General features: G+C 36.4%; 1 protein-coding gene and 1 pseudogene across 1 annotated transcript in view; both read right to left on the bottom strand.

Moving 5' to 3' along the window:
- Window positions 1–27,740, bottom strand: part of EIF3H (eukaryotic translation initiation factor 3 subunit H) — a 106,958-nt gene that overhangs the window by 16,495 nt on the left and 62,723 nt on the right. The window lies entirely within an intron of this gene.
- Window positions 21,846–22,498, bottom strand: LOC141581486 (interferon-induced transmembrane protein 3 pseudogene; annotated as a pseudogene).

Raw genomic sequence — 27,740 nt, forward strand, 5'->3', positions numbered from 1 at the left:
CTCTGATATTTAATTTTCCCATCTCCAGAGAGATCTGAGAACTCAATCCCAGTCTAAAGGCTATTATTCCACATTGTTCATTGGATATAATTATAAATAATGAATTTATTTATAATTATGCCTCCAAATGCATTATGATTTAAAATAAAAATATATTCCTCTGAAAAATATTCTGTAATCTTGCTATGTCTCTCCTCAACAGACTGAATACAAGAGATTCTCTAACAGCATTTCAGGATACATGAGGTAAAAGACTCCAAGCTCTGTAGCAAATTTCCAAATTTCTTCTTTATCCAGAGTCTTACCTATTAGCACCTCTAATAAGGATAAGAATAAAAATGAAGTGTTCCTCTAAACTAGGGAAGAAAGTCAAGAAAGTCTATAGCCGTGTGGAGATACCACTGCCCCAACATATTTCTGGGGACTGAGGAGTACAGAGATCAGCTTCTTTATTAGAAGGAATGAGGGGAGCATTTCCATGTCCTCTTCCATGGCTTAGAATATGACATGAAATATTTTGCAAGATTTTGGACACATTTATAAGTCATAAGAGTTTTCATATCACCTAAATATCTTACATGAATATAAAAATAAAGGGGCTAACAGCAATGATTGGCCAATTAAGAAAATCACTTTAAAAATCTACAATGCACTGGAATTTCACTTAAACAATGTATGTGTTGGACCTAAACTACGTAAAGTGCCAGGACATTCTCTTTCTTGGTTTGGACTTAGCACCCCAATTTTAAAATTAAAAATAAAAACAAAATAAAACAAAACTTTTTTTAAAGTGTCCTCTCAGGGGCATCATATAAGGAAAGGGCCTAAACAGACTACAAGTCAGTCTTTAAAAGGTTGGGGCTGTGGATGCGAGAGCTCCAAAATGAACCACAGTGCACAGAGGCCCAGTTTTCAGCATAACTGCTGATAGGAAGCTCCAACAAATGCAGTTTGTTTGAAAGGAGCTCACTTTGATTTAATAAGGTAAAAAAAAAAAAAAATCAGTATTACTGTTTCTGTTTATTATAAGCCAAGGAACAATAGACACAACTCACAAACAACTATGTGAACTGCGTTATCTCTGCGGATTTTCAGGTCTGTGTCCTCACTCTTTGAATTCCATCTCCCTTCACCGACAGTTTCTCTTACTCTTTCCATGCAAATTTTCAAAAAGTAGAAAACCAACTCCTGCAAAAGCTTCCTGGTAAACCTACATAGGGACACAAAATGAACAGCAAACTGTCCCACTGACCTGTCTCAAAACCATGCTCCTGGCAGGCACCATCAATGGAACTAAGCTGCCATAGCAGCTGACACATATTTACCCCTCTGGCCTATGGTAGGGACAAGGGAACAATTGTGAAATGGTGACATGCCAGTTAAGTTTTACACAGGAAATAGGAATGGTCATTCCAGATTCCAGTCTCCTGGGTGAACACGCTTGTTTGTGGCTACACTAGTTTCTCTCAGGAGTAGTGTGCAGGTGGAGCACAAGAGACCCAGTTTAGCTACAACATAGGTAAATGAGGGAGGAGAGAAGCCTCTGCATATTTGGAAGTGGCTTGTGATGATGATGCCATGTCACAGCCCACAGGCTCTGGTGACTAGGAGGTACTGCTATTTGCCTCCTCATATTTAGCCAGTCCTCACTTTTCTGGCTGGAGTTTTAAATGGTGGGCATAAAAGACAGAAAAAAGGCTCAGGAGTGGCTCACACCTCAGAAGGAAGAGAATCATGTGCAAAGAAACAAAAGGAAAAAGGAGGAGGAAAAGAAAAAAAGAGGCTCCTTGACACCAAGTGCCAAATGCCTACCGCTGTGTTAATACAGATGAATGAAGAAACCGGCACTGCTGGGCAACTTTGCAGAGTTGGTCCAGGGTTAGACAAGCTTCAATTTTTTGTTCTAAAGTTCTCATATTTCACAGAAGTCAAAAATCGCAATTTCAACCAATGACATTCTCTTCTGAGTTAATGTCTCAATATTCCTGGAGAATTTCCAAAAGATGAATGGCAAGAGAACAATCCTCTTAGGAGAGAAAACTATTTTAAAATTCATAATGTTTAACAGAAGGACTGAGTAGGAAAGAACCTTTTAGGTATTCTTAGTGCAAAAGGCAAGCCTCCTCACTGAGGAGAAGTAGGATGAAACACATAAATTTCAAAGACAAACTGGTTGGAGGGCGTGGTGGCTCACGCCTGTAATCCCAGCATTTTGGGAGGCCGAGGCAGATGGATCACTTGAGGTCAGGAGTTCAAGACCAGCTTGGCCAACATGGTGAAACCCCGTCTGTACTAAAAATACAAAAATTAGCTGGGCATGGTGGCAGGTGCCTGTAATCCCAGCTACTTGGGCGGCGGAGGTGCGAGAATCGGTTGAACCCAGGAGGCAGAGGTTGCAGTGAGCCGAAACCATGCCACTGCCCTCCAGCCTGGGCAACAAAGTGAGACTCAGTCTCAAAAAAAAGAAAAGAAAAGAAAGAAAAACAACAACAAACTGGTCATTACTATTAAACCAACTTAAACTACTAATGCAAAAAGCCTCACTTGGATGCAGTTGAGTTGGTGCTACAAAATTTGGAAGGATTATAAAAATGAAAAGTTTTATAAATCTCTTCAACTTCTGCAATTGTTTTAATTGGTAAGCATGTTCCAAGCAAAGGAAAGCCTGCTGTACAACAATGAATAACTGCTCAAAGTTTGGCACCAGTATATTCACATTCAGTTTTTCCAGATACCCTCTTGGCAAAACAGTCCATTTTAAAGTGCCTAGAGCTAAAACTGTCTTAACTGAGGCAAACTGTCCAATAACTATCCCTTTCAAACATCAACCATCAACCAGCATATTATTTTCAGTGTTTTCATATGAGAACACTGAAAATAATATGCTGTCTTATATTTAAATGTTATATATATCTGGAGTTACACTGGCAACCAACCAAACAAGAGTATGAGATTCAAGTGCTCCTGAAGATCACTGGAAAGGACAACAGAGTAGATGCTTTTCAGTTCAGCAGAATAATTAACCAGGATTCTTCTTTCAATTCATCCTCACTTTAAAAAAAAAAATCATCTTTTTGATAGTATTATTTTAAGTGAGCCCTCATGAAATACAACTTCTCACTGAAAAACAGGAAGAAAGAATTGCCCCTGATGGATAGGCTGAGATGAAGAGAAAGTAGAAAACTAAAAATGGAGTTTATTTAAACTAGAAAACTCAAGATGTGTCCAGCAGATCAAGAAAAAGGAAGTTTTTTGGGGATGTGTTATTAGGGAACTCATAATGAACAAAGTCATTTAAATTCTAAAAGTTAAAAACAATTTAAGAACCTACCGTCTAACATTTAATGACAATATTTTATCAAATAAATCCAAATTATTTAAAAATGTAATAAAATTATTTCTAAAATAAACATAGCCTGTAGAGAAAGAGTAGAGCTAGGCACAAAGAAAGAAATTACCACTTACTGATCACTTATTATGTCAGACTTCCTGCTAAGTGTTCTACATGTGTTATCTAACTTTATATTCCTCACAATAACTCTAATGAGCTAATCATGATTATTGAAATCCTTTTAGAAAAGCTGTTTACCATAGCTATGACTTCAGACTCTTAACTCCAAAGGCTAGCCAGACACCCATTTAGAGAGCCTCATCACTTCTTATTGATGAAGTATATAGTAAATTATTTCTGAATCACTGAAGCATAGCACAAATACAAGAGAAATATACAACAAATTTCTAGGTTTTTAGAAATCACATCTTGTGTATATCTGGCATTAAATTAACCAATAATTCAATACTACCAGTACAATTTTAAGTGATGAAATTACCATCAAATATTTTTAAATACTATGGTTGATAATTATCACAAATACACAATCAAACCCTTAAAACACTGTATTCTAGATACTATTTGAGGCTTGTGCCATGACTACTTTGTAACTACATACTGGCTTAAATCAAAGATGACCTATACAGGTATAGAGAGGGAACAAACAGAGACCCAATCTAGTATATGTTTTTTGCAGCAAAAATAAAATAAAATAAAATACACTAAAATACAATAAAGCTCAATCAGGAGATGCAAATGGCTTAAAAACAAACAAACAAACAAAATCCCACAATTTCTCAGAAACAAACCAATGATTTCAACAAATATGACAGGGAGATGGAATGCATAAAAATCTCCTATCTGTTCTGGCATGAGAACTAACCAAAGTAGGACTTTTAAGAATATAATTACAGGCCTCCTTCCCAGCTGCAACATGGGACACTGGTGAGCACTAGGCTGTGAACAGTGAAGGCTCTGTGCCATTATTGAGCAAGACAAACTTTATTCTGTGCTTTCCTCTTCATATCAGACTTTTTGCCAAGCTGCACATACGTTTCAGGCAATGTTCAAAGCTACTAGCAGATGCAGACTTAAGCAAACATAATGTGCATTTGAAAAAAGAAATAAGAGTCTACTTTGGGTAGAAAGAATTATGGAGTATACAAATTTCTTAAAATTTTCATATTCTCTGCACCCAGTTTGTAGCACATATTCATCTCTTGCTTTGATTAATACATCTGTTATTAATACCACCCTTTGTCTGCTTAAAAATTTTAGTTCAATTTTCACAATATAAGTTCTATTCTACCTAGATACTAATCTGTTGCATAGTAAAAGAAGTTTAAAGAAAATTGCCTTTCTTAATAATCTTACAGAAATATTTTTTAAAAAATCATGGGTGGTTTAATGTCTTCTTTGAAGTGTTTATGAATTCTGAAAAAAATTTTTTTGAATGCCAGGCTGGGGGATAATGGAATAGGAATAGGGTGCAAGCAGGCACTGAAACCCTATTTTATCTTTAAAACTAGTAAGAATTTTGACAATTATTAGAAATCTGGCATTTTGAGCTTTTGCTGTGTCTCAAAACGTCTTCTATGAAATAAATTGGATTCTTCACACAAAATAACACATATATCCTGTAACAAATTTACATTATCTTTTTAACCAAATCATGAAACAAAACCATGAGATCATACTTCTTTGAGGTTATGAGAATCTGAAATACATAAACACATTTGCTATGAGAAGCTGAAATATATAAATACCTGGGTCATGAAAACACATACACAGCGGATTTTAAGAGAGCCATCAGGAAGTTAATTGTATGTCATTTGAGATGTGTTTATAGATAGGAAGTGAATTTACCTGGAAGGGTTCACCATGAAGAACTGTGATATAAAGAATAGCTTACTAAAACAAAAGGTCAGGCGAGGTGACTCATGCCTGTAATCCCAGCACATTGGGAGGCTGAGGCAGGCGGATCACTTGAGGTCAGTAATTCGAGACCAGCCTGGTCAACATGGTAAAACCCTGTCTCTAATGAAAATACAAAAAATTAGCCAGGTGTGGTGGTGCATGCCTGGAGTCCCAGCTACTTAGGAGGCTGAGGCACGAGAATCGCTTGACCCTGGGAGGTGGAGGCTGCAGTGAGCAAAGATCACACCACTGCACTCCAGCCTGGGTAATAGAGTGAGATTCTTGGGGGATCGGGGGCGGGGGCAATCAAGAAGAAGACCAAATGAGAATCTTTTAGTGCTAGGCAAAAAAATAATTTACACTGTGTAACAGGCTCTTTCATGAGGACAAGTAACAGCTCTTGTCATATTTCCAGGTACTAGATTAATGTTAGCACAAAGGTACTGAAAACATTCCCAAAGAATGGAATATTTCAAAAAAGTGATTGTTGCTAATGTACTAGAGAAAGTCACTACTACTGGGAAACTATACATGTGTGTGTATGCACCTGTGTGCATGTGTGCACACTCTGCCCCAAACCCTAAAATGAAATTTTCAGGTGGAGCCTCAATGACAACTATTTTAAGAAGATATTTCTGTTATAGAAAAAAATCATGTTTGATTTGCCTTTCCAACAAATTCAGCTTCTACTGTAAAACAAGGAGAGAATGACCTCTTGAGTACTTTTCAAAACACAGAAAACTGTATAATTTTACAAAAAAAAAAAGGATAACAAAATGAATAATAGGTTTGTTCTGTTAGAAACAATCTGTAAACTTTCTATACTGTAATTAGAATACAGAAAGTAGAAACTGAAGGAGAGGCAGAGACCTGAACCACGTGAATCAGGCCATGGATATTGATGAAAACATAGAAGTTTGGCTTCAAGCCAAATCAAAGCAAAAGGAAAATATGGTCATTCATATCCAAAGGGAGAGAAATATCAGATCTTAAAGTAGGTAAAACATGTCCTAGTACTTAATCCTAAATGAAATTACCTTAACCCCAAAATGAAATTTTTACGTGGGGCTTCACTGAGAACTATTTTAAGAAGACATATCTGTTACAGAAAAATCGTGTTTGATTTGCCTTTCCTGTAAGTTTCGGTTTCTACTGTAAAACAAGGAGAGAATGACCTCTTGAGTACTTTTCAAAACAACGAAAACTGTTTGTATAATTTTATTTTTTAAAAAAAGAGGGGATAACAAAATGAATGAATAGTTTCACTCTTTTAGAAACAATCTGTAAATTTCAAACTGCATTTGTTTAAAAGAACTGAATGGGATGTATCAGAAGTGAGCACTAAACAGTCAAAGAGAACAAATGATCACTTTTCGGAGGTACTGTTTGTAGTGTACACACAAAAGCGTGGTGATAAATGATCCACAAAATCACTTTGCTTTATCTGTTCCAAAACCATGTACTGGGCACTGCTTGCACTAAGAGGCCTGATAATGCTATAGAGACCTCAGCTAAAAGATGCCCTCTTCAGTATGGTTGCACAATGAACTGGTGGCAGTTAACTCATTTGTCTCTCTAGACCAGGCGTCCCCAAGTCCCCAAACTACGGCCCACGGGCCGCATGCGGCCCCCTGAGGCCATGTGGCGGCCCTCCAACAGTCTGAGGGACAGTGAACTGACCCCCTGTGTAAAAAGTTTGGGGATGCCTGCTCTAGACCTTAATTTCTTCACCTAGGAAATAATAGTTTCAACTTCCAAACACATGATGATGGCAATTTAGAAAACTTTCCTGTAAGCCCATGGGTTCTTTGCTTAATGAGCATTTTCAAAAGTCCCATAGGTACCACACACCATAAAGGTATAGACTGACTTTTATTAACCCTACTCGCAAACTCTGCTACTTCTGTCTTTTTTCCCTCAGTTAGACTTTGTGCCATCAATTTTGACTACTTCACCACCACTCGGCTTCTAACAGTCAACTACCTTCTGAGTAGAATTTATTTTCCTCAAGGCAAAATTCATTTAGAACATTTCCAAAAATTCTAAATGGCATGGGAAAATGCTCATGAGGTGCTAAAAGAAAAAAGCAGAATAAAAAACTAAATGCCAATATGTAAACAATGTGGATTCTCCTTCTAAGTAGAAAGACTGGAAAGAAATATGCTAAAATGGTAATGGAATAGTTCTCCAGAGTGAGATCATACAAGGTTTTTCTTTCTTATTTACTCTTATCATCATTTCCCCCACCTTTTTTTTTTGGCAAAAGAATTATTCAGTGCATACAATGTTAAAGAAGTACATACAAACATACAGTGGCAGAAGTTTCCTACTGCTGGACAACTTGCTGATTTTCCCATGGTCACCTATAACCTGCTTCCTAGAGCTCTTAAACTGTGGGAGCAGGAAACAGGACAGGGCACCGGACTACTCTGAATCTGAAGCACCAAACCTGGTCTGAATAACATCTTCACCACACAGTAATTGTGTGACTGGCGACAAATTAACTGGACTCCTCTGTGGCCAGAAAAGGAAACATGGGGAATGCAGGGGATGTGGGGGGTGGGGGCAGCCCAATACTATCTACTTCATATGGTAGTTAAGATTAAACAAAATCATTTACAACAACAGCTTTGTGCACTAGAAACCTCAGCAAGAGCTCAAACACTTACCACCATCACCTATTATTCAGAAATGTTGCTTAGAACACGGGTACTTTGGTACTTATCCGGGTCAGAAGGAAATGTTTGTGTAGAATAGGACTGGATTAACTTGGTCTCCATAGAGTGTTATGCAAGCTCCCCTTTCCTCATCGTCAGACTGGTGAAGGGGAAATCAGGAAAATGGTGGTGGGGGTGGGGGGGACGGGACTGGAAATCATATGTGTCACTACGAAAATCAAAGTCTACGCATTTGTGACATTCATGTCATGAAACAGAATTCATATGTACAAATAGGAATATGATCAAAAAAAATCTACCATGAAAAAAAAACTTCTGAGATACTAAAAACGCTAAGCTAATTATATTCAGTACAATAAAGAACAGATTCAATAAAGAAAGAGACAAGCTACAGGAATTAGATTTCAAGAAAAGGTAATGTTGGGTGTTCTATTATTACTGTGCATATAACAATATAATTGCATTGTACCATATAAGTTTCTATCTCCTGATTCCATTTATAACTCTTTCAAAGAGAGAAAATAAGCTTCCTGCCCCCATCCCCAACAGGTGACTTTTAAAAAAAGAAAAACATTGAGAACGGGGCTGGGGATAGGAAGGAGGAATGAGCAGTAATGCCAGCTTACTCAGGGGAATGAGTAAAGGCTATCTGGAAATACTGACGACCCAAGTGAATGGCTAAACTCAGTTAAATACAGCAAACAGCTTTATGATACACCATACATTGCTTAGTAGAAGGGTCCACTACAGCAACCTCAACTGCCCAAAGATAAGCTTCCTTTACCTTCAAACATCAGGATGATTTGGATTCTAAAAAACAGTATTAAAGGTGTTACAAAAGAAAACCTGCGGAATGTAATTTTTGAGGACTATCCTTAACTGCAACCTAAGAATGGATACTGACAGAAGTTATAGAAAAGGTTAGGAAGAGCAAATCATTTCCTATGGTTTAGTTAAACCAGAAAAACAGAAGTTTTTATAGCCACACACTCCATCCATCCTTCCTCAGCTCTTTCTCTACACACTCTACTTCATCCAAACACTTCCGTAGGATAGGAAATAAAGCATTCCAAGCTAAGAAAAATGATCAAGCAGAAACCTTCATGGCAGCCCATGATAAACGACAAATCTGAGGTTAGGAATCTCTGGTTTATTTTTAAACGGGACCATGTTACATTTCCTGTTATGACAATATCTAACCCAGGAATCCTTATCCCGGGATTTCAAGGCATCTGTGAACTTTCTATAATAATATGCATATGCACTACTGTGGAGACAGTCCAAAGCTTTCACCAAATTTTCAAAGGGGCTCAAGATCTAAAAGAGGGTAACAAGTACTGAGATGCAATGGAGAACAAGCCAAATGTGCTCCTGGAACTCCCACTGCTCCATAAGTATGTGGGGAGAATGCAGAGGTAAGGCTAAGTGTGGGGCAGCTATCAATCCAGTTCCGGGGCAGCTACAGAATAGCATAGATCAGTACTGAGATCACCAAAGATGCACTATCAGGACGAGTATGAACCACAAACTAAAGGTTCGGAGAAAACTCCAGCTTTCAGCAGAAGAATCAACAGAATGTGACTGTTACCCTTGCCCTTGTTCTACCAACAACACAAAGTGCATCATGAGGGACGATGGATGGAAGCTTCATCTAACTACTCTGTGATCCAGACTATTACTTTCTAAGATGGAAAAAAAGAAAAAGATGTGCATGTCCTTACCCACCAGGTGATAAGACCAGAGACTTCTACATTTGAGAAGAATACACATTTACAATTTGGGGGAAAGCTAGTCTCTAGCAAAAATATCACATTATCACATTACTGAAATACTCTTAGGACAAATTTTATCCTATGTTAGCAATGTGCCTTAGATGTAAATAGCTCTACAGTCACATACTAAAGACTAACTTCAAGCAACCAACAATCCTGTTATTTTCTGAAGTTTTTACACACAGATCTCTCTTCAAGTCATAACTGAGACTAACCTTATCAGCTATCATTATATAATCTGAAGCTCATGAAGATACTTTCCTATGAAGGGTCACTAGGATTAGAGAGGAAGATGAAATACAGTGTATGGGGTGGGGAGAAGTAAAAAATATTGGAAGGTAAAAATATTTCTACAGAAACATGTCCGAAGGCTATAAAACAGACCAAATAATTATCTTCTGCAATTGGCAAACAGCTCCTGCCAGATGTTTAAAATAGAATTAACTTCTATGGGCTACACTGATAGAAATAAACTGTACAACTATAAATAAATAAACATCTAGGAAAGCATAAATAACTCTCTAGGGAAGGAGTATCTTTGTTTTACTTTTCCTAAACTTGTTTCAGATTGTTTGTCATCCCCCAACCCAGCACAAAAACTGTCCTCCAATGTAGTATTCACTGATACTAAGCCAGCAGTGTATCCCAATGCTTTTGAGAATGTGTCAAAGGCAGACCAAACAGTATCTTCATAGAGTGCTAAGTTTAAACAGAGTATCTGCAATGTTTCAAAGCATTTCAACCCAGGTAATAATAACACCTTAACAACAACAAAATCTCCCTTTTCCCCTAAAGAATATATATTTTTTTCCTTGTCTAAAAGATTATGATGCTTAGTTAGACCAACGCATTAAATGGCTTACATGCTTTCTCCTTTAATTCTGGAAGACAAAAATCTGAAAGAATGAATTCATGCGTTCATTCCCATGACCATTATTTATTCTACGCTCTAATTGTGCCAGACCTTCTAGGTGCTGTCCAGCATAGGGTAGTAAAGACAGAGAACACTCCTGCAGCTGACATCATACTGCAGAGGAGCAGACAGGGCACACAGGCTGACAGGCAGCATTTTTGGGTCTATTCAAATGCTTAATGTTTGTTCCCTAAAGAAAATATCTGGGTAATTCCACAGAGTTCTCCACACCTTTAAATTGAATGAACTATCTCTGTCAAGAACCACCAAAAAAATCAAGCTTGGGAGTCAAAGACCTGGCTTCATACCTTGCCAAAAAAATACACCGTGAAAGAATAGTTGCGGGATGGGAAAAGAGAAGACCTGAATTGCAATTTTAGCTCTGCCATTACATACAACAAAACAAAGCAGAGAAAAATCTTCCCAAAACCTAAACGTCCTTAAAAATATAGTTTAAAAGTAACCTAATTTTTAATTTATTCCAAATCAAAAAATTATCTGGTTTAATATTTATTACAATGATATGGAGACAAAACAGTAAAACAGCAATGAGTATCCTTGTTAGGTGAAGAAAGCTAACATTTTAAAACAGTTGAAGCAGGGATCAGATAAAAACCTGCCATGAATAAAATTCCATGTGTTTCTCTGCTAAGTTTTGATACCAGAATCAATTATCTCTACTGTGTGTTCAAAAACTAATATTCCACAGAGATATGTGGAAAAAGCTAGTTTCACTAAAAATATGATCTAGAAATCCTAATAACCTGAAAGGAACAGAAAATAAAAATAAGACTCAAAACAGGCCAGGTACAGTGGCTCACGCCTGTAATCCCAACACTTTGGAAGGATGAGGCAGGAGGACTGCTTAAAGCCATGGTTTTGAGACCAGCAGGGATAACATATCATCTTTACCAAAAAAAATTAAAAATTAGCCAGGCATGGTGGCTATACCCCTGAGGTCCTAGCTACTCAGGAGAATACAGTGGGAGGGTCACTTGGGCCCAGGAGTTTGAGGCTGCAGTGAGCTATGATCATGACACTGCACTCTTGCCTAGGCCACAGAGCTAAAACCTGTCTCTTAAAAAACAAAAAACAAACAAACAAACAAAAAACTTGAAACAGTGGTCAGTGGTCAGGAGAGGGGGAATAGCAACAAGAATCACAATTTAAGAAATGACAAGATTTCTAGTGTAAAGATGACACCAAAGAGCTATGTAGTTTCCCCAGACAGAAACCTGGCCTCAGGCTATTCTAAAAATGAGGAGGAGGCTCAAAACGTATCATTAGATTTTCCTCCCAACACTTTAATTTTAATTCAGACAAACAAGCATTTATCATTTGCAGACCCTTTAACAGACATATGGTACTCATGAAATCCACTGAGTTCACATTTTAAAAAGTTATCCCAATCTTAATAAAGTTTTAATAAAATTACAAAACACACACACACAGAGACACACACATGAAAAACTGCTGTGTGCCAATGACAGGAACAAAGATGATTTGTACATCTCCCCAGGGTTTCAACACAGCAAGGAGGCAATGGCCTGTACTATATAGTTTACATATCTAGAAAGCTTATTTTCTCGATTTCTACTAAATTAGAAGCTCTTTACTAAGACTTTTAAGATATCGGCAAAAGCAGCAGGTCACTGTCGGAGGATCCTAGATATATCAATAAAATAGAGACTCCAAAATTAAGATTTCACACTAAATGTCTATAAAACATACTATATCTAAAAATTAATATTTCAATTAGGAAAATTATGGGGATTCAATTCTGATCCTTTAAAGCTCTGGAACCTATTCATATCAAACTTTGGTATTTAGATGTGGTTTTCAAAAATATGCCAACAATCTCATCAATTTCTTCCTCTAATAAAATTATCAAGGCTTAGTAATAACATCTTACTAACTCCAGTATCATAGCCTCAATGTTAAAAACTGTGATATTTTTGCTCAGAAATAATACTGTCAAGCTACCCAGGAAACTATTTGTTTAGCTAACCATGCCACTTTGACAAATTATTTATAACAATAGAAATAGCTTTATTGGTATTAACTATGTCATAAAGAAGGAGTCAAATGTAATCTCTTCTCTCATGTCAAAGATTCATGCAAGTATCTTTCTCCTCACAGGCAGTATGGAAAAGCAGGGTCAACCTAATATCATGCCACACGTTTCTCATTCACCACACTGTAAAGATGAATACTTAAAGGTGGAAACTTTAAATTTGTTATTTTGACTACTTCCACAATGAATTAATATTAGAAAGCATACTACAATATTTCATAAAGCCTAAGATTCTGCTGAGTATAAGGAGGAAAGAGGTTGGCAATTTTAATTCTAAGACATCACAGATTAACAGATGCATCCCAATTTCATACATAGAGTTCAGGTGCAAAAAAAAGAGGCCTGGGGGTGGAGGTGGGGGAGAGGGCGGGGATGGAGGTAGGGGTGGGGAGGGGATTCTAAAACAGATAAAGCTGTTCCCAGCAAATGAAGTAGTGGACAGGCAGGCACTGTGGTAGCAATATCCCTTTCTTGATGCACAACTGCATTCTATCAGATGCATTCTATCCATCCCACTTTTTCCTGTAACTCACAACATAATTATTAAATAGAAAGTCTCTTCCCTTGAATCATGGATTTTCCATTATGAACAACAACAACAACAACAACAAAAACAACACCTAGCACCTCTCCAAACAAGAACACACATGCTCAGAATGAATACTCCTGTATGTACAGATCAACTATGAGGCTGAATATCTAGTAACATGCACAATTTAAAAAAATGCTTTTGCATACTGGATGTGACTGATATTAACCAGTATTATCCAACGATCATTATGTAAAGGAAATACAAATACTCTACTTTCTATGCAAATAATATTTGTCAGAGACTTGGGAGTAAGGCATTCCAGTTTGTGTAGTAAATTATATGGTCACAGTTAAATCCTATTAGCATATACTAAGAGCAACAACCTTGAAGAAAAAATGCTGGCACCAACAATAATAGCTTCCATTTATTGAGCACCCATTATACTTCAATCAATAAATCAAATAGTTTCCATATTGCATATAAGGTAGGTAAGTTTTTCCAACTGTCACACGTGTAGTCTGCCTATATAATAAGAATTAACAACTACAGCTCAAGGCTGGACTTTCCCAGTTACCAAGCTCATGTTCTTTCCAATATACCATAAAATATTTATATCTTATGATTCTTGTTGCTAGAAATCTAGAATAAGGTTACAATTCTAATTTGAAAGAAAAAATAGTTGTTTTTAAATAGTCACCAAAAAGTATTTATACTAATAAAAAAGTTAGAAATTACCTAACAGGTCTGATGACAGGAGATGTTAAGTAAAATATATTCATGCCTTCAAGAATTTACAGTACAGTTTAAATAATGATGGTGATGAGGATCATTCAATAATACAAGAATGTACTTAATGTGAAACATACAAAAGGTAAAAACTGGCCGGGCGCAGTGGCTCACCTATGATCCCAGCACTTTGAGAGGCCAAGGCAGGCAGACCACCTGAGGCCAGGAGTTCGAAACTAGACTGGACAACATGGTGAAATCCCATCTCTACTAAAAATACAAAAATTAGCCCAGTGTGGTGGAGCAGGCCTGTAGTCCTAGCTACTCAGGAGGGTGAGCACAAGAATCACTTGAACTGGAAGACAGAAGTTGTAGTGAGCCAAGATCAGGCCACTGCACTCCAGCCTAGGTAATACAGCAAGACTCTGTACAAAAAAAAAAAAAAAAAAGGTAAAAACACTCTAAAATTTTAAAGCATATTTTAAAAGTTTAGGAAGAATTATACCAAACTAATAACCTCTGTGTTAAAGATGACACAAGATAATTCTAAATTCTATAAAATACTGTTCTGATAATTTTATTATTCAAAAAACATTTAAAAAAGAAAAACTTATCATGGGCTAAAAGTTCAGCGAGAGTACATTCTATTCTCTAATTCATAACAAAATTCACATGTTCACAAAAGTAATAGTTAAGTTTAAAGATATAGATAAGATAGGGAGAGAAAAAGCAAATGAGAGATGCAGGAATTTGAGGAGTTCAGTAACGGAAGGATTTCAAGAGGTAAACCAGATGTTTCCATAGAAGTGCAGCAGAGACTCCAGGAGACAGAAAATCATAATGTCAATAGCTGTACTCAGATCAAATAGCATAAAAGTAGGGTCTAACCACTACAGAAACGTCCACTGTGCTCAAAGGTTCAAGCCACTCTATGCTCTCAGCAAAATCCTAAATTAAAATCATTTGAAGGCTGCTGATTAAGAAAGTACTGGAAAGAGGAGAAGATTACCTCCTCAAACATTTCACTGGTAAATGGAAGTTTGGCAATTGGGTCAATATACATAGGCATCAAAAGCATAATTTAAGTCAATAGTGTCTCACTTGAAGCTGTAAAAAGTTACTAACAGTGACTGGTATATATCCATTTTATTTGCTTCTGCTGCTGCCGTCATGCCTTCCTTTCCAAGCATCTCTCTCCTGCTTTACTTTTACACAGACAATGTTTTAGACAATGCTGTAGACACTCCAAAAACCTCTCAAAACCAGATGAAAAACTCCTTAAGATATTCCTGTCTCCAGAGGCAGCCCAGTTCAAATGCCCTCACCAAACACTCGCTAGGTCTGTATCACATTTCGAGAGGATAAGAGATGCAAGCCCTGGTTAAATTGCTCACAATAGGTAAAAGGTAAAAATTAATCCAAGTGTTCTGTACCTATTAAATTTACCTTCCCTACAAAATTTGCTATATACATAGTATGAAGCTACTTAAGCTGGGAATGTTTGGTTATTTGAGGGGTGAAAGTCTTACTTTCTATTGCCTGTCACTTTTATTCAGCAACCTAATCAAGAGAATATAAAATGAAATGTTGTAATACATGGTTTGTTATGGTTGTGACCCGTGAATTTTTTTCATAGAGAACTATGCTTAGATGATAATCATCTGACACTGAATTATGACTAGTACATTAAGTGCCTGTCCAGAGAAGATCAATTAAATTTCCATGAATGTTAAAGGTCAAAACATCTCAGAGTACCTACCACCTACTAAATAATAACATTTTACAGATGGTGTCATAAAAAATTTCAATAGACCTCTGCTCTTCTATCAGGAATAAAAGCAGAGAAATCCATGCCCCACACATTTAAAAGAATGCCTTTTCATTGTTTCATGTTCTACATAATGAATTTATTGCCTTAGGATAGAGATCAGTCTGCTTCATGCATATTGACTCTAATTTTCAACTTTACTTGTGTACTGCTTTGCTCTGGCTGCCATTACAGAACAACATAGACAAGGTGGCTTAAATGACAGAATTGTATGGTCTTACAATTTCTAGAGGCTGGGAAGTCTAACATCAAAGTGCCAGCCAATTGTGTTCCTTGTGAGAGATCCCTCCTGGCTTGCAGATGGCTAGTCATTTTCTCACTGTGTCCTCAGATGGCAGAAGGAAGAGTCAAACTCTCCTGTGCCTCTTCTTGTTAAGGACACAAATTCCGGCTCTCATTACATCATCTAACCCTAACCACCTCCCCTCTCCAAAGGCCTACCTCCACCTATCATCACATTGAGGGTTAGAAATTAGACATAAGAATTTCAGGGAAATGTTAAACATTCAGCCCTTAACAACTTTAACTTTCTCAATTTGGTGATAGTATGTGTGCAAGCGGATGGATGACATAAATTAAAATTTTTTTATTTAAGCCATAAATGTTGTAATAAGAAATGGTTGATATCAACATTCACAAAAAAGACTAAGAAAATAATACCAAAGTTAGGTAAAGCAAAACACAATCTCTGGTTATGAAGATGCTATTTTATAAATGCTAAAGGTCACATTAGTACTTGGTGATTTATATAATCCAGGTAGGTTACGTATGTTGAATTCTAATTCTAGCTATCCTTATTTTTTTCTAAAGCCACAGGAATGATTAATAGTAGCCCATATTTATTCATAGTTCAGTATGCAGTAGTCACTTTGCATGTATTTATGTTAATCTTCCCAACAGTTCAACAATAAGACTACTGTTTCTGCCCCATTTTATTTTACAGGTGAGAAAAGTCTAAGCATTATCCCTTACAATAGTAGAACTTTAAAATACAGAGTTTAGAAAAAGAGAAATAAGATGTGTCACTAATAATTCCATTTCTGCAAAAAGAACTAGTCAAAAATCTATAGCTTTTCATTTGACTATTAATAAAAGGAACCTGTCTTTGTTCTATGTTGTAATCTCAAAGACATGCTCTTACACAACCACTGGAAAAAGCCAAGATGAAACTGGGCAGAAAGGATCAAGTTCTCCCCAGATGGAAGTCCTACAGACTTGAGGGCTTTTTCAAAAGAATTGATTGAAAGTAGAAAAAACAGAAAGCGAATCTTCTAAAATATATCTACTGTAAAACTGTTCTTTATGGATCCCTCCTAAAGTGAAGACCTAGAATGAACACAGTTTTAAAGCAATTTCCAAAAGACACCATGATTCTTCCCTTTCTTCAATTAATATGAACTTTAAAATTACCTTGCAGCAATTCTATTCCTATTATTCCAAAGAAACAAGATGATGCATTTCTCCTTAGCTACTACTGCTATTTCTTGTTAAGCAACAGTCCTTAATGTTACATAAAACTGCTGCTAGACAATTACTGATGGGAAGGAAAAACACAGAAATCTGGTATATCATGAACTCTTTTCCAGACTCAGAATTATGACCAGTGCTAAAATTCAAAGATTGAAGGAAATAGATAAGAAAATCATTCTTTTGAACTGTACACATACACTACAGGAAATATGCATAGCATGAAAATAGCACAGCATTTTACAGTGTTTATAAATCAACATCTTGCAGATGTTATCATTAGGAATATCCACAATTTGTTCAATTATAAAATGTTTTAAATTGTCATATTAACAAGAAACTTGTATCTGCTTCAAATGCTTTTTTGGAAGGAGTACGTAAATCATAAATATTTGCTGTACAGTCAAGAAAGAATACTAATTTACTATTTATTCGTAAGGGGTACTTCTTAAAATGTATTTTTCCCAAATGTTTTCATACAGAGTATAGATGCAATGTGAACCAGAAAAATATTCACAAAATGTAGCTGTAGCACAACTTATTTGATATTATGCAAATCACTCAGTCTTTAGGTTATAAAGGACTGTGTGTTTTCCCTCTCTTATCTGTTTAAGATAAACTTCAAATTCTGATTTCTTATGACGTTTGATATAAGAAATCAACCAGGAGGATACCCTACAGAGAAACAGAACATCTGGTGAAATATGTAACATGCCTCAGGATTATGTCTGCTACTAAGGTTAGTGTCCAATGTGAGAGCTGCAATCTCTGTGTTAATCGGTCGGTAAAAGCATAACAAAGAACTAAACAAAAGGTAGTAAGAAGGCTGTTCTTCGGCCACAGAATACTGTCTTTTTCTCAGTAATGTGCTAGCAACTGGGACTCACACAGTATATGGAGAAATAGTTCCATAATAAGTATACACTTTGGTTCAAAACACGTAGCTGTTCAATAAACTACTTCCCCCATAAGAATATTAATTACATCCCTTCCCCAAATACATTAACCTAAGCATTCATCAAGACAGGATGTATGCTGTTTCTTTGTCTGTGATTCATCAATCTACTGTGCTTTTATTTTTCAACCCACCAATAAAAGAATTTGGAGAAGAAATAGGAAAGAAAAACTGAGCAAGTCCAGATGACCAGGAGAGATGGCATTATCAACTCAAAAAGGCACACAATGCTCAGCAGCCTTGCTCCTCCATTTGTTTTTGACTTTCGATTTTCTGCCATAAACAGCAACAACAAAATTCTATGATTACTTTAGTATAAACTGCCTTACATTTGCGACATTTTTTAAAGCCCCCACTGTATCATTAAAGGTTCCCAAACAAGGAAAGATCTGCACAGGAGAAGCATGCACTTGGATTTTCTGACAGCTGTGAAGGATCAGTCTCCTAAAGTAACAGAGATCAACCACAAACTGAAAACTGTTTAGAAATAAAATGTTTCCATCACCTCACACTATCAGCTACTTCCATTAGGACCCATGAAAAAGACACTGGATTTTACCCAGTATTTTCATATAATAAACTTTACTGACAGTAGAAAAGAGAATACAATTACAAACTAATCCTATTATTAAACATAGGAAGTCATCAATGAAGAGAAAGAATACTTCTACCTCTTCCCTACTGGACTAAACTAATCACAAAAGCCTTATAGAACAGTTTACAAATGTTACTCATGAAGCTTATTTTGGGATCCATATTATGAATTAAAACATTATTACTTAAAATATAAAAGCTCCTGAAATACCACAGGGGACAAGAGAAAAAAAAATTAAAATATAAAAGCATCTCAAGTCAATGATAAGCACCATGGAATGAGTTTTGTCTGTCCCTGGACACCTTGACTACCTACTTATCAGAAAGGATAATACAATTCACATACCCTGGAGACCAAATATGCTCCAGTCATCCATATTACAATAAAAATAAAAAGGTTGTGGGCCAGGTGCAGTGGCTCACGCCTACAAATCACAGCACTATGGGAGGCAGGCAGATCACTGAGATCAGATCTAAACCATCCTGGCTAACATGGTGAAATCCCATCTCTATTAAAAAATACAAAAATTAGCCAGACACGGTGGCACGCTCCTGTAATCTCAGCTACTCAGGAAGCTGAGGCTGGAGAATCACTTTAACCCGGGAGGCGGAGGTTGCAGTGAGCCAGGATTGTGCCGCTGCACTCCAGCCTGGGTGACAGAGTAAGACTCTGTCTCAAACAAACAAATAAATAAATGTAAATATAAAATAAAATAAAAAGATTGTGAAAAGAAAAATCGGTCATTACAGAGTCAGTCGCAACTCCAGTTCTTGATTTCTCCCAATATTTCCTGAGCACTTAGCTCTATTTCTAGACTCTATGGTAAAAGCTAACATAGCCAGCTAAATGAAGACACATTCCTTGCCTCCAACCGGTTCAGAGTATGGTTTTTGTTTTTTTGTTTTTTTTGTTTTTTTTTTTTAAAAAAAGGCCACATAAACAATACCAGGTGATCAACAGATTGTAGGGTACAGAATTAATGCAAAGGGGACAACTATGGGGACAGAGTAATTAGGAAAGGCTTTGGAGAGGAAATTTTACCTGTGCTAGGTTTTGAAGGGTGGGCAAGAGTTTGCCAGGCAAAAAAAAGTGAAAGCAGTATTTCAGCCAAAGGAAACTACTGGGCAAAGGAATAAAAATGTAGATAAATTTTTAGGGTAATCTTCAAACAATCTTATACTATATAGAAGAGAAAAGAACAAAAAATAAACTAGGCCTGAGCCATATCTCAAAGGGCCACAGGCCAGAGAAACTTAGACTAATGAACCGGCAAGGTAGTGTCAGAAAAGGGTTTAGTTGGAGAGTCACACTCAAACTTCTGTTGTAAGGCATTACTTAGGAGTGGAGGATGGACTAAAAAGGAAAAGACGTGAATGCGGAAACCTATTAAGAGGCTGCTACAATAATTCAGGCACAAGATGATAATGAAAGCCTGAAGCTGGGTAATGTGAACAAAGTGAGTAGAGAGTTAACATGAAAACTGGAACATAAGCAAGAACTGTATATGTTACCTTTAATAGGGGCTCAAGGAAAAGTAAGTGCACCAACAAGAAAACATCAAAATTCCAGAAGGCATTTTAGGTCAGATACAGTATTAAAGAATATTCCAAAACTATTTAAATGAGTAAGAATCAACAAAGTTTACAAATTCACAAAAATGACTCAAAATCTCCATCTTACTTGCTGACACTTTTGAGCTCCTGCATAAGAAAAGCAAATCACAAATTGATAGCACTAAATTCACAAATCAACAGTGTAATCTCCAAATATTTAAATAAATGCTACAATTTATAATTACATTGTTTCATTACTATATCATATAAAGACAAAAGTAGGAACTCAAAAAAATTGATTTGTCTATTTGTCCATACATTATGAAGGGTCAGGAAACATTTGTTTAATTTGAGGCACTTTTATAGGATTTTAAAACTGCGTCATTTTCAAAATATTTTTTCCCATGCTGCTTTCATTTCTGAAATGATTTTCCAACCTATGGTAAACCATCTAAATTCAAAGAAAAAAAAACCCTCTAACAATGAGGGTTGCTAAGTTATTTGTGTACTCCATGATTCCTCTTAAAGATACTTAGAAACACCATCATGAAAGCAATAACTCATTTAAATAAGAGACCTGAAATTCCAAGATGCCCATCTAGAATGAATCAGTTCTGACTACTGTCATTATATACTTATGGTACAAGCAAAGAATACTTGTAAAAAATAAAGTACTTTAGAAGGTCCAAACCTTCTAAATATTCTGACCACAGCTTAAGTTCAAAACAATAAACAATGCAATGAAGCAATATAAAGATAAATATCATATTTAACAGTTCCATTTAACTCATAATTTCCTTCACTTATGTAAGATACTCACATTACTGGGGACACTGAAGAAAACATACCTGAATTCTAAGGGAAACATTCCAAAAATTTTGCAAAAAGCTGCTACTGACAAACCTACCACAAGCTAGACAGTAGTAAAATACCTTTCACAGAATACGCAGTATGCTTGAAACACACAGTGATTTCTTATCTCACTGGTATTCAGACCTGAGATAAGCGTTATAAAACGGCTAGCTTTACAGGACAATTTCAGCATACAAATGTTCTGATATACATAGGGCTTTAAAAAATCTTGAAATTTCACATAAAAAGTGGAAACAACCAAAATCCCATTGACAGTAGAATGAAAAAATAAAATGTGATATATTCATAACAAAGAATATAGCAATGAAAAATGAATGAACTACAGAGAATGAACCTCACAAACAATGCTGAGTAAAAGCAGCAAGACATAAAAGATACACTGTCATTACATTTATAAAGTTTAAAAACCAACAAAATTAAATTCATAATGCATGTAAACACAGCTGCAAGAACTACAGAAAACTGAGTTTCATAAACGTCAATATACTGGCTACTTGACAATAAGGGGTATCAAGAGGAACACTCAGGGGATCCGTGGTGCCACCCATGTTCTATTTCGTGATCAAAGTAATGGTTATGTAGACAGATATTTGCTTCATGATTATTAAGTTGTACATCTGTTTGATGTACCTCTCTTTTTTTTTTTTTTTTTTTTTCCCAGAAGCACGTGCACTTTATTGAATCACTGTAGAAAAGTGTGTGAGGATAAAGGGTTGATACAGGAAGGGCTGGGGGCAGGGCGAGGGATGGAAGCTGGATACCAGGGAGACAGACAGGTCACAGGCAGAGCCCCTGGCCCGGGTGATTCCTCTGGATCTACCGATAGGCTTGCAGAATCAGGATTGGGATGATGATCATCAGAATGATCATGATGATGCCCAGAATCAGGGCCCAGATGTTCAGGCACTTGGCGGTGGAGGCGTAGGCCTGGGCCCCGGTCAGGTCGCCAACCATCTTCCTGTCCCTAGACTTCACGGAGTAGGCGTAGGCTATGAAGCCCAGGCAGCAGGAGTTCATGAAGATGGTGTTGAATAGGGACCAGACGACGTGGTCAGGCACGGAGGTCTCGCTTCGGATGTGGATCACGGTGGATGTCGGGGGCGCAGGGTTGTGGGGCACCCCCAGCGGAGCCACCTCATGCTCCTCCTTCAGTATCTCATAGTTCGGGGGATGGTGGGTGTTGGCGGGAGTGAAGAAGGTATGGACAGTGTGGTTCATGGTGTCCGGGAAGACCGGCTGTGGTGGAGTAGCTGGGATCTGATGTACCTCTCTTATAAAATACCTTTTGCAACACAAAGTTTTTAAATGGAATATGGAAAGTAATATTCTTAAATGACACAAAAATCTCAAAACTAATGGGTAGTATCTTGATTTTAAAAATAATAAAAACATGTAAATGATGCAATTGCTTGGGAAAACAGCCTTGTAGTTCCTCAAGGTATTTCATGTCGGGTTACCGTATGACCCAGCAATTCCCTCCTAGGAATATACCTAAGAGAAACGAAAGCAATGTCCACACAATTTTGTATGTGAAGATTTATAGCAGCATTATTCATATTAGAGAAATGTTCAGATGAATAACAAAAATGTATTACTTACATACATTAATGGACTACTACTCAGCAATAACAAGGAACGAAGTTCTGATATAAGCTGCATTATGAATGAACCTTGAAAAAATTATTTTAGTGAAATAAGTCAGAGACAAACAGAAAAATATTGTATGATGGCATTTACATGAGTTACCTAGAAAGGATAAATTCAAACTCATAAAGATAGAAAGTAGATTTGAGGATACCAGAGACCGGGAAGGAAGGGGAAATGAAGTTATTGCTTACTAAGTACAGTCTAAGTTTGAGATGAGGAAGTTTTGGAAATAGTGGCGATGGTTGCACATCATTGTGAATATTAATGCCACTTGATTATATATTCAAAAATTGTTAAAATGAAAACTTCTATGTTATATAAAATTCACCAGAATAAAGACAAGTATTAAAAAGGGAATAAAGTACTGATACATGCTGTAAGAGATGAATATTGAAATATTATGTTAAATAAAAGAAGCCAATCATGGCTGGGCACAATGGCTGAAGCCTGTAATCACAGCACTGTGAGAGGCCCAGGCAGGTAGATCACTTGACGTCAGGAGTTTAAGACCAGCCTGGCCAACACAGCAAAACTCTGTCTCTACTATAAACACACACGCACCAAAAAAAAAAAAAAAACTAGCCAGATGTTGTGGCAGGGGCCCATAATCCCAGTTACTTGGGAAGCTGAGGCAGAAGAATCACTTGAACCCAAAAGGCAGAGGTTGCAATGAGCCAAGATCGTACCACTGCACTCCAACCTGGGTAACAGAGACTCTGTTTAAAAAAATTTTTTTTTAAAAGAAGACTACCACAAAAGACCACATATTATATAATTCCACTCATATGAAATATACAAAGCAGAGAAATCTATAGCGACAAGAGTACAGATTAATGGTTTCTTAGGGATAGGACTGGGAAGTGGGAGGTAGGGGACAGGAAGGTGAAAGCTAAAGAGTAACAGCGTTTCTTTATAAGGTGCTGAAAATGCTCTCGAATCAACTCTAGTGATGGCTGCACTTATCCATGAATATATTAAAAATTATAGAATTGTACATTTTAAATGGGTGAACTATAGAGTATAAGAATTACACCTCAACAAAATTGTCAAAAAAATAATTTGTAAAATATGTCAATACAAGTGAGGGTAATGTTTCAGCCTCATCTGTTTAGAAATAATAATGCAAATAGAAAAATTCAAATTATATGTTTTAATACCTATAGATTTTTGAATTAAGTAAATAAACATGCCTATGAGCTGAATATATAAACAGGTTTCATTCCTTGGTCTAACAACTAATTACAATCAACTATTCTTGAGAACCAAGAACAACTAAAGCCAAAGAAAATACGTGTAATATAAAAGGGCTCAGTGATATGGGTTGTATATACATTCATTTATGAAGTACTAAAACCAATGCATTGCTATTACAAAATCATCAAGAACTCTGGAAACCATGTTTACATTTATTAAAAACTCAAATGTAGTCAGAGGCTGCATCATACTGAAAGGTCAGATTTCTTGGATTTTAGTTAACCAGTATGACTAAAATGAATACTACAACAGGAAAAGTAAATATAATATGAACACAACCCAAAAGATACAAGAGGTTTGACAGCTGGTGGCTTGATAATACCATATCTACCTCTCCCATATGCAATCACATATTCATATCTATAATAATCCCTATCAGTTTAATATCTGTTTAAAATAATTTCTATATTGAGAATTATTACTAAAAGTCAGTCATATCTGTTTTGTCAGGGGATACCAAGCTCCAGGTCCTTCTCCAAACTGGCCCTCCATTTATTCTTTTCTGTTTCCTACTATTCTACTATTTTGTGTTAGGCGAAAGCAAAGAGCTGATACAGATCTTAGAGATGACAAACCTCTGATAGGCCATAGAACAGAAACTACCAGAGTTAGATGCTCTATTACTAAAAAATACAGCAATATAAAACTATCAGAATGAAAGGCTAATATAATTCAAAAGAAAAACAGCTCTTCTCTTCTTTTACCCCTCAACCCCACCAATAATAACGGTTACTGTGGAAAAAAAAAAACAACCAAAGTTTGAAAAGAATGGGCTGGACAGACAGGCTCATGCCTACAATCCCAGCATGTTGGGAGGCTGAGTAGGGAGGCTTGCTTGAGCCCAGGAGTTCGTGACCAGCCTGGGCAACATAGTGAGGCCTCACCTATAAACAAAACAAAACAAAGCAAAACAAAACAAAACAAAAAAGTTTGAAACGAAATTGTAACTAAGCTAAGTAAGGCACTTACTGAAAAGGCTGCAACAGCAGATGTTTAAGACTAGGAAAAGGAGCACAGAAGTTATTAATCCTGGTAGACTACTATAACATTACTTTGATCCTGTCATTTCTAGGTGTGATTTACATTAGGAGCTAATTATAACCTATTTTTCTTATAATTATCAGTATGTGGTAGAAAAAAATGCCTACTATAATCAGACACAGCAATTATTTAAAGATTACTTCTGCTCTCTGAACTCATTTTAAATAAAAAGTAAAAACTGGTAGAAAATACTTTCTCTCTGTGTGTTAAATTAAGCAAATAAATCAGAAACCCACTATTCCCAACACATTAAAGGCTCTGATAAGCAAAATGAACATGTATCATGGCTAAGTCCATAGTAATTTCACTAAAATCAGTGATACTGTTGTGTCTCTGGCAATACATTCAACCCTAATGCTTACTATGCAGTAAACTTTGTTGTTCCTCAGTATTCTTAGATCAAAGGGGCATTTTTATAGCCCTAGTTCAAACACAGTTTACTACGTTCCTAAGTTTGATGGCAACTCCCGATGAAAGCAAACATTAGTTAAACTACTTAGAAAAGGTAAGAACAACTTTCATTTACTATTCACAAATAACAATCCATGTGCAGACTAAATCCATGAGAAACACACATATACCACACTTTGAAAGAAATGCTGCCAGCAGTACTAACAGCTGACTGCAGTTCAAGACCAAATGCCACCTTTTGGTTTTGACTCACTCCCCAAGCTTCTACAAACCTGGTGGGAAGTGGAGGGGAGGTGCTGGGTATGATTCTGTCTAAAAAGCCCCAAGACATCCCAAATACATGGACTCTCAAGTGTTATTTCCTTTGGTCAGTTAACACGTACTACATAATCTCCTTGCATTTCTTGCCTGACATATTATGTTCTTCAGTCATTTAAATTTTGCCTCGAAATACCACCAACAGAAAGCTCTATTTTAATAGAAAAAAAAAAAAGCCTATAAAAGAAATGCTCTTTTAGGCCAGGCGCAGTCATTCACACCTGTAATCCCAGCTCTTTAGGAAGCTAAGGCAGGAGGATGGATAACTCGAGCCCAGGAATTCGAGACCAGCCTGGACAATATACTGAAACTCCGTCTCTACTAAAAATACAAAAATTAGCTGGGTATAGTGTTGCACACTTGTAATCCCCACTAATTAGGAGGGTAAGGCAGGAGAACAGCTTGAACCCGAGAGGCGGAGAACACAGCCAGCAGAAATCATACCACTGTACTCCAGCCTGGGCAACCGAGTGAGACTTCATCTTATTTAAAAAAAAGAGGAGGTACAACATTTAAAGTTTCCATTTTGAATGTTATGGTTTTGTGGGTTAGACACAATTACCTTTTATGTTATTCCTCCTGAAACAGAGGTTTTCTGAGAGCTAGTGCAAACACTAATACAAACTTCCCTCTTCCCAAATGCTCACTGTTTCACAATGCCGTTACCAATCTCTCAAGAAATAATTCCTAGGATCCCACTCTGGCACTACCTACTTTTAGTTACTGGACTGAACTAAATCTAACAGACTACACAGATAAGCATAAACAGATATACATGCAACTCTACAGGCCACTCTGAAACGCTCCCTAAGTCCAGTAATTCCACAATTTCCATAGTATGAAATATCCTAGAAAAACCTGGGAGAAAAGAACCATTACCACTCACTTTATAAAGACCTTCCCAAGATTCCTCTCAATAGCAAATTCTCAGCACATTTAAAAGATTATAGATTTATAAAAATACAAGCTACATATTTTTCTAGGACCTTGATTATACAAAAAAGAAAGGATCAATATTATAAAGACCAATTAAATCTTCTAATTTAGAGAAAAGACCACATAGCTTATTAACTTTGAATAAAGGTAAATATTGTTTTAAAATCTAACCTAACTGGAACTTGGGCAAAATATTTAGAGAATGCTTTCGTGTGATAAATGACTAAGACTTACTTAAGACAGGATTTCACAACACAATGAACATTCAGAAAAAAGTACAATCTGTCCTATAAAAAACAAACCCCTTCCCTTCTACTCACATTATATTTTCACCTCTTATACTGTGGCACTCAGACATTTATTTGGAAAGACTATGTTCATAATGTTCAATGAGTTTATTCTCCAAAGTAAAATATTAAAATAGTAGTTTAATATCAAATTTGAGACACTAAGAAAACAACAGGCCTTCAGTTGGTTTTCACAATTTTCTTAATAAGTCCCAAGTTGTTCTAACTGGCACAAAGCTTAAATTAATTTTATCTTTGTATCAATATAAATTAATTTTATCTTCATATCAATACCATACTTTCTGCTTACCTCTTTCTACTTGGGAGTAAAATGGAACTAATTTATATATCCGAAAGTAACTTACTTTGCAAAGATTTCTTATAATCCAAATCTTAAAATGTTCGAAGTTGAAATCCTGAAAAGCACACAATTAAATAAAAATGTTACCCTTCCTGAACCCTAAGTTTTTCACCTTCAGTGACAATAAGGCAGGAATATATCTGGAAGTCAAAGTACTAAATTTGGTTATGTTAAATAACCAAACAGACCTAAAGTATAACTGAAACATAAAGAACGTTCAATTTTTAGGAGACTACATTCTTAATTTTATAACTTAGTATCATTTGACATC

The sequence above is a fragment of the Saimiri boliviensis genome, chromosome 15 (assembly GCF_048565385.1).
Source record: "Saimiri boliviensis isolate mSaiBol1 chromosome 15, mSaiBol1.pri, whole genome shotgun sequence".
In the NCBI taxonomy this organism is placed as follows: Eukaryota; Metazoa; Chordata; class Mammalia; order Primates; family Cebidae; genus Saimiri; species Saimiri boliviensis.